This window comes from Lactuca sativa, chromosome 1 (genome assembly GCF_002870075.4).
Source record: "Lactuca sativa cultivar Salinas chromosome 1, Lsat_Salinas_v11, whole genome shotgun sequence".
Taxonomy (NCBI): domain Eukaryota; kingdom Viridiplantae; phylum Streptophyta; class Magnoliopsida; order Asterales; family Asteraceae; genus Lactuca; species Lactuca sativa.
The window spans coordinates 15,776,180-15,785,353 of NC_056623.2; positions in this window are offsets into that span (position 1 = coordinate 15,776,180).

The following is a 9,174-nucleotide window of genomic DNA, read 5'->3' on the forward strand; positions in this document are numbered from 1 at the left end:
GGAAAAGAAAAGACGGAGGACAAAAAGAAATATATTATGGATTCTATGTATGAATTATATAATGATTACATTAGAATTCATTCTCCAAGTACTACTTCTAGTACTACTGGGTCTAGTAATTCATCGTTGATTTTAGGGAAATGCCAAAATCCGGATGCTATGACACCAAAACCACAATTGAGAAATAAACTAAGAGAAAAGATGAAAACAAACATAGTTGAATCAATTGGCGAGTTAGAAAAGTATTTGAAAGAAAGTGTCTAAGAAGATTCGTCAATGTTTAACATTTTAGATTGGTGGAAAGTGAATAGTCCAAGATTCTCGATTCTATCATTGATGACTAAAGATTTGTTTGTCATTCCTGTCTCGAATGTGGCTTCGAAATCTGTTTTTAGCACTAGCGGGAGGGTTTTGGATCCGTATAGGGGTTCTTTGACTCCTAAGATTGTTGAAAGTATAATTTGTACCTAAGATTGGCTTCGGGGTGGTATAAGTGACAACATCGATTTTGAACAAGATAGAGAAAACCTACAAAAAATTGATAAAGGTAGTTGTTTATCTTTAATATTTTGACATATTATGTTTTGTCCTTTAATGTTTATACTATCTGTATAGGATTGAGAGAAGTTGGTACGTATAATTAGAGCTCGGATTGGATATGGAAATGAACTTGGCAATGTGAAGATGCAAGATTTATGAATATTTTAGTGAAACTAAGAATCATTTGAAGGTGATTTGAAACTTGGTTATGTTTTGAATTGGGTTATGACTTATGAATTTCACTCTTTTGTTATGTTTAGACTTTTATTGTTCAGTTGGATTATGACTTATGTATTTTGTTCGTTCAACCGTGATGATATTATTTATGTTGTTATTATGTCTTTTTTTTTTTGTAAAACAACAAATGTCTTAGGATAGGTACGTGAAATTATTTTGTTTGGTATCATTATTCGTATCAAGCATCACGGCATCACCACAATTGACCTTCTTAACTTTCAGTTTTTGACTTATTATCATCTTCTTTCTGGTTCATTAAGTTTTATTATTTGAAATATCAAATTTATATACATAATATACAAGGTAAACACAAAGAAAACCAAACATCGATAAGAAGTAGTTTTGTTATAAAATAATGAAATGTTGTAAACACAAAAAAATGAGGATGTTAAACAACATAAATAATGCTTGAGGTTTAAGGGAAAAATTTAACATAATGTTATACAACTTTAAAAATGTAATACAAAGATCGAGGTTAAAAGGGCAAAAGTTTAACAAAAAATATAACCTTTTATGAAGATATATTTTTATTAGACTTTTTCAAATGAAATCAAAAAGTAAAAACAAACCCAATATACTTTAACTTCTTGTAGTAAGAATAACAACAAACACACCATTAAGAACCCTAACATCTTCACAAAGACAATCAAAATTTTAATTATACGAGAAAGGAAGCAAACTGTAAGATCCCGATTTTCAAGGCAAAAAATTTCATTTTTTAATTAAGGAGCTCATAAAATAGTTTACTAAAAACATTACTAATGTCAAATCAATTCATAAAATGTAACAACATGTCTCAATACCATATCATCAATAATAATAAAAATTAGAGTACCATCCCAGAAATCTCGATGCGGAAATCATGTGTGAGTGTGATGTGTTGCTACCGCGCCAGCTCCTTTCCATTTGCTAAAGAGGTACCTGAAACAAAACTGAAAATTGTAAGCACGAAGCTTAGTGAGTTCCCCCATCATACCGCATACCATACAAAACACATACTGTCAGGCATACCGGGGTGCTCAACCTTCCCTGTCAGACATATCGGGGTGTCTTACCTACCTCTCGATCCTAACAACCGAACTTGGGGACTATTCCCCTATTCTACTACCACTAGCACATAACATCATACCATGCTAACACAACACATATCATGTAGTAGCAACCTAGATGATTATTACAAAGACTGTCATCTGCCATACAACTCCTACTAGTGGGTCGGCATTATGGCCTTAGACTCACTTCTACTAGAAGGTAACTTACTTTGTAAACTGCGTGTCGAACCACGCGAGGGAATCTCTAACAACTACTCCGATGACTCCCGGCTGTCATAGATACATAAAACTTAATCTGAATCTATAACACTACTGTGACATCCCCATTTTCACGGCCAGAAAATACCGATTTGCTTATGCTTTGTTTTATAAATCAGAGTGATCGTTTTAAGAAAACGGTTGCGGAATTTGTTCCCAAAATAAAATATGATAACCATTTAACAAAACATTTCTCAAAGAGAATGTATTTCCATTAAATAATAAAACCTCGGGATGTCATGTTCCGATACAGACCAAAAGCATAAACAATATAAAATAGACCTTACAATAGTTATTCAACTACTGATCTATAATCCAAAACCTCTCGTCAAGTCCACCAACTTATACTCTTGTGTCATTACCTGTAATGCAAAGAAAACTAAGTGGGTCAGGCTTGGGAGCCTGGTGAGCATATAGGGTTTTCAACCCACAATAATACAATTATTATATTCAACCATCAAGCAATCAACTCAATTACTCATCCCTATTATGTTTCTTAGGATTTTACCCTAGGAATTCAACTACTCGTCATTCCTTCATTCCTAAGGATTGACCTAAGGAATTTACACAAACTTCCATTATTACATAAGGCGCATCTGCCAACATTATCCTTTAAGCGCCTCTGCCAGGATTACGTCATACACTATGAGGCGCGACTGCCAGGTTTATGACATTCTCTTTTAGGCACATCTGCCGACATTATCTTATAATCGCATCTGCCAAGATTATCCTCTAAGCGCATCTGCTATTATTATGACAATCTCTATTTGGCGCATCTGCCGACATTATCGTATAAGCGCATCTGCCAGGATTATGACATTCGCTACTTGGTGCATCTACCGATATTATTCTCCAGCACATCTGCTAGCTTTATGACATTCTTTAATTGGTGCGTCTACCAATATCATTCTTAATTATCTTTCATACCTCATCACTTTATCACATACCAACTATCTCATCTACCCATGTTCTACCCAACATATTTGTAGATATAGAATACACATACAGTTTATCTCTTTTAAAACTATATAAAACATTCATTCCATACTCATCTCAAATAAACAACAATATATAAACACATAGCACGTATTTTATACCAAATACTTCATAATTATGTGTTAGAAGAAAGTAACCATACACTCTCCCAAACATACACTTAATACATTCAAACAATACTTGTATTATACCCGTATTTATGAAAGGGACTATACACCCACACATATAAACAACCTCATATTATACACGTAGCACGTATTTCATAGAAAATACTTAATAATTATGCGTTAGAAGAAAATAACCACACACTCACTTGATCAGAAGATGATCGGACAGCACTACGGCTTATAGAAGTAGTAATCCACAGCAGATCTGGAAGATCTTCACAAAAATCGAACTTTTCGCAGGCAGAGCTTCGACTCGGGAACCACACTTCTCGGGTTCTTCGGGATCTCGGGACTTGCCTCGAGGCTAGAGTATGATACCGGGGCTTCGGGGGTAAAAATGCAGAGCTTCGGCGCAAAGACGAGAAGAAATGAGCAAATAAACCCTGAACCCTCGCATCCTATTTATAGTGAAAATATCTGATGTACTCGCCGAGTAGGGGACACCTACTCGCCGAGTAGGGGACACCTACTCGCCGAGTTGGTCCATGTGGCGGCTTTCTGGTGGCGCCACGTGTCAAATTCTGGGTGGTGCCACGTCACCCCTATCGCGTATTAGCCTTCGAACTTAGAAAAATCATAACTTTCGCATACGAGCTCCGTTTTTGACGTTCTTTATATCCACGCGTAGGTAAAATCAAGACCTACAACTTTCGTTTAGACTCCGTCGGCTAAATCTTGACCGATCTCAAATTTAACAGTAGGAGGCGTTTACACTGTTAAATGACCGCGAAGAATTCGTAACTCCTTCATACGAACTCCGTTTTCGTCCATATTTTTACCGTTGAGTTCCTATTAATGAGACCTTCAACTCTTATTTAGGTCGCGTAAGCCAAAAACCGCTCGAACTAAAATTCGAGTTTCGGGTCGTGCACTGCTAAGCCAAATCTTAGAAAAATCATAACTTCCTCATACGAAGTCAGATTTGGGCGTTCTTTTTATTGACGCTCTTATCTTAACATATTCTACAACTTTTGTTTAGATTGATAAGGCTAAATCTCGCTCTATCGTAAATTCACTATTTACGCTTTCCGGTGCCGTGCCGGTTTTGCCGTAAAACTTCGACAGGTCATAACTTCTTCGTTATAACTCGGATTTTGGCGTTCTTTATATGCACGGAAACCTTGTGACATATACTACAACTTGGTTGAGATTAATCCTTCTAGATAATATTCCATCAAAAAGTCATTTTTGACGCCTATCGTTTTAAAATTGACTAGCCCGGATCTACGGGCGTTACAATTATCTCCCCCTTAGGATGATTACGTCCCGGAATCATCAACGAAATGGGACTTGCATAATGATTCCACACTTTATTTATTTATCCTAGGTAATAACCGTAACTTCTATGTTTTCTCGAAAGAGTATTTAACTCTATGGCTTTCTTGACCGCAAACGAGGCCCAATCTTGCATCTGTTTATCGTATTATGTTGTACTTTCAATCGTAACCTTCAAGTTACCAAATAAGTCCTCATTTTGGACTCCTTCTTTTTCTCAGGATAAATACTTTCCTTTATCTATTGCAACAAACCGATGGGTCGTGCTCTATTGACCTCTCATCGCACGATGCGACGCTTAGACTCGGTCTTTAATAAAGTTAAATTCCAGAATGGAATATACCTTCCTTCATATTCTAATGTGATATAATCACATTTCAGCATGTAACATTTCTACCTACAAACTTCATTTAACAACGAGAGCGACACTATCAATCGCATTAACTTCAACCTTCTGTCTTAAGTCAGATGTTACATCTAACTCGGTCCTTTAGACCACGTACATACTCCTCGCCATCGAACTCAAATTTAAATACGACCACTAGGGTCGGAACAAGAACCATCTTACTAGTCATCACCGAAACAATGGTAACGACATACCAGAATAAAATTGAATCAATCACTAGCTTCTTGGTAACCTTGTGACTTTCCCTGATCCAAGTGCGAGTCCTGTGCTTCCGGTAGTATATGCATCTACTACCTTTCACACCTACTCATACTCGTCCCAAGTATTGTCTCGTAGTCAACCAAGTCACCATACAAGAAAATCAGACAATCATTCAACACATCAGTTAACAGAACTAGGGTTTATATTAATTCCTTGAAACGATTACACAAAAGTTCAAGTTCACCCTATACTATGCCTCTAATAGGCTACACCACATGTTACTTTTCATATCGCTACTTTATAACTTGATCTTTAGATATAAGATCCTTATTCCTGATTCCTTGCATTGTCATCTGCTTCATCAAGGATCATTTGAAATGCTCTTGCCTTTAGCTTTGGCGGCGCCTCTAGCCTTGCTGCTTGATTTTTCCTTGGGCAGTCTTGCTTGAAGTGCCCCTCTTCGTTACATTCGTAACACACCTTTTTATTGAAAATACATTCATCGGCGTAATGCCCATGCTTTCCACACTTGAAACATGTCACTTCCACGCCACATTTTCCTGAGTGCTTCTTCTTGCACTTATCGCACCACCGTGCCTCATCTCTCCCTCCTCCTCCAGACTTCGAGGATTTTCCTTTCTCATTAGAACCTGAAGTTCCTTCTAACTTTTTCTTCTCGCCAACTTCAACCTTACTGTCAGTCCTCCCCTTGATCATATTCTCAACAGACTTGGCAGCCCAAATAGCTGCCTCTAAGGTAGGTGCCTGACGCACTGGCACCGCATACTCCCAAGGGAGTCCCTTTGCGTACCGGTCGACTTTTGTCAGTTCGTCTGGGACGATGCGTAAAGCAAACTCCATCTTGTCTGTGAAGGCATTAGTGTATTCATCCACTGACATGCTGCCTTTCTTCAATATCAGAAACTTATTCTCCAACTCCAATAGATTTTGAGCAGAGCAGAACTTGCGCTTGAATTGCACCAAGAACTCTGCCCAGGTCAGTTGCAGTGGCTCATTAGGACTTAGGATCTTCCCCAAAGTGTTCCACCAACGAACAGCCCCACCCCTGAACTGACGTACTGCATAGATAGTTTGCAACTTGCCTCTGCAGCCACAAGTCATGAAGGCTAACTCCATTTCGGAAATCCAATCCATAACTCCAATCGGATCCTCCTTTCCATTGAAGGTCGATGGTTTGCAAGTTAGAAAGTCCTTTTACTTGCATCCCATTCCATCATTCCTTCCACCATGGTTGTCTTGCCTAACTATCGGTGGGTTGGCTTGACCAACAGACCCACTGAAGTTTCCACCTTCCGAGTGCCCTTCATTTAATTCAGGCTCCTCCACGCGAATTGACAGTTCTTCACGATTCTGTTGAAGCAACCGTCTAGTTTCATCCATCTGACGATCCAACATCGTCTGAATCATCATTTGCACACCAGCCATGGTTATTGGCTCAGGTGCTGCTGCTACGACAGGTACTTGTTCAATCACTGGTGGTTGATTCCTGTTTTCATCAGCATTTCCAACTTCACTTCTTGTTCTCACCATTTTTGATCTATACACCGAATAAGGTGAAATTAGATCCTCATTCACGATAGATATTCAAATCATCCTTATCACTCCGAAACGTTTACATGCTAGTTCTAATATCGTAGACGTACGCTTAGAATCCTACACACATAAGGTTTCCAGATCCGGTCGGCAACAGACCATAGATCCGAACAAATAATAGCATCAATTTAGCTATCACACAAAACAATTAGCACATAAAAGCATTTTAGGCATCACTCCTAAAATAAACTAGTGCTTGTGTCAATTTAGGTGTACTACCTAACATATTTTAGACACACTCCTCACAATCATTACTTAGCATTCTAAGTTTAAGTCTAGAAATTTCCTACAAATTCCTAGTTCGCTTAAACTAATGCTCTGATACCAACTGTGACATCCCCATTTTCACGGCCAGAAAAGACCGATTTGCTTATGCTTTGTTTTATAAATCAGAGTGATCGTTTTAAGAAAACGGTTGCAGAATTTGTTCCCAAAATAAAATATGATAACCATTTATCAAAACATTTCTCAAAGAGAATGTATTTCCATTAAATAATAAAACCTCGGGATGTCATGTTCCGATACATACCAAAAGCATAAACAATATAAAATAGACCTTACAATATTTATTCAACTACTGATCTATAATCCAAAACCTCTCGTCAAGTCCACCAACTTATACTCTTGTGTCATTACCTGTAATGCAAAGAAAACTGAGTGGGTCATGCTTGGGAGCCTGGTGAGCATATAGGGTTTTCAACCCACAATAATACAATTATTATATTCAACCATCAAGCAATCAACTCAATTACTCATCCCTATTATGTTTCTTAGGATTTTACCCTAGGAATTCAACTACTCGTCATTCCTTCATTCCTAAGGATTGACCTAAGGAATTTACACAAACTTCCATTGTTACATAAGGCGCATCTGCCAACATTATCCTTTAAGCGCCTCTGCCAGGATTACGTCATACACTATGAGGCGCGACTGCCAGGTTTATGACATTCTCTTTTAGGCACATCTGCCGACATTATCTTATAATCACATCTGCCAAGATTATCCTATAAGCGCATCTGCTATTATTATGACAATCTCTATTTGGCGCATCTGCCGACATTATCCTATAAGCGCATCTGCCAGGATTATGACATTCGCTACTTGGTGCATCTACCGATATTATTCTCCAGCACATCTGCTAGCTTTATGACATTCTTTAATTGGTGCGTATACCAATATCATTCTTAATTATCTTTCATACCTCATCACTTTATCACATACCAACTATCTCATCTACCCATGTTCTACCCAACATATTTGTAGATATAGAATACACATACAGTTTATCTCTTTTAAAACTATATAAAACATTCATTCCATACTCATCTCAAATAAACAACAATATATAAACACATAGCACGTATTTTATACCAAATACTTCATAATTATGTGTTAGAAGAAAGTAACCATACACTCTCCCAAACATACACTTAATACATTCAAACAATACTTGTATTATACCCGTATTTATGAAAGGGACTATACACCCACACATATAAACAACCTCATATTATACACGTAGCATGTATTTCATAGAAAATACTTAATAATTATGCGTTAGAAGAAAATAACCACACACTCACTTGATCAGAAGATGATCGGACAGCACTACGGCTTATAGAAGTAGTAATCCACAGCAGATCTGGAAGATCTTCACAAAAATCGAACTTCTCGCAGGTAGAGCTTCGACTCGGGAACCACACTTCTCGGGTTCTTCGGGATCTCGGGACTTGCCTCGGGGCTAGAGTATGATACCGGGGCTTCGGGGGTAAAAATGCAGAGCTTCGGCGCAAAGACGAGAAGAAATGAGCAAATAAACCCTGAACCCTCGCATCCTATTTATAGTGAAAATATCTGATGTACTCGCCGAGTAGGGGACACCTACTCGCCGAGTTGGTCCATGTGGCGGCTTTCTGGTGGCGCCACGTGTCAAATTCTGGGTGGTGCCACGTCACCCCTATCGCGTATTAGCCTTCGAACTTAGAAAAATCATAACTTTCGCATACGAGCTCCGTTTTTGACGTTCTTTATATCCACGCGTAGGTAAAATCAAGACCTACAACTTTCGTTTAGACTCCGTCGGCTAAATCTTGACCGATCTCAAATTTAACAGTAGGAGGCGTTTACACTGTTAAATGACCGCGAAGAATTCGTAACTCCTTCATACGAACTCCGTTTTCGTCCATATTTTTACCGTTGAGTTCCTATTAATGAGACCTTCAACTCTTATTTAGGTCGCGTAAGCCAAAAACCGCTCGAACTAAAATTCGAGTTTCGGGTCGTGCACTGCTAAGCCGAATCTTAGAAAAATCATAACTTCCTCATACGAAGTCAGATTTGGGCGTTCTTTTTATTGACGCTCTTATCTTAACATATTCTACAACTTTTGTTTAGATTGATAAGGCTAAATCTCGCTCTATCGTAAATT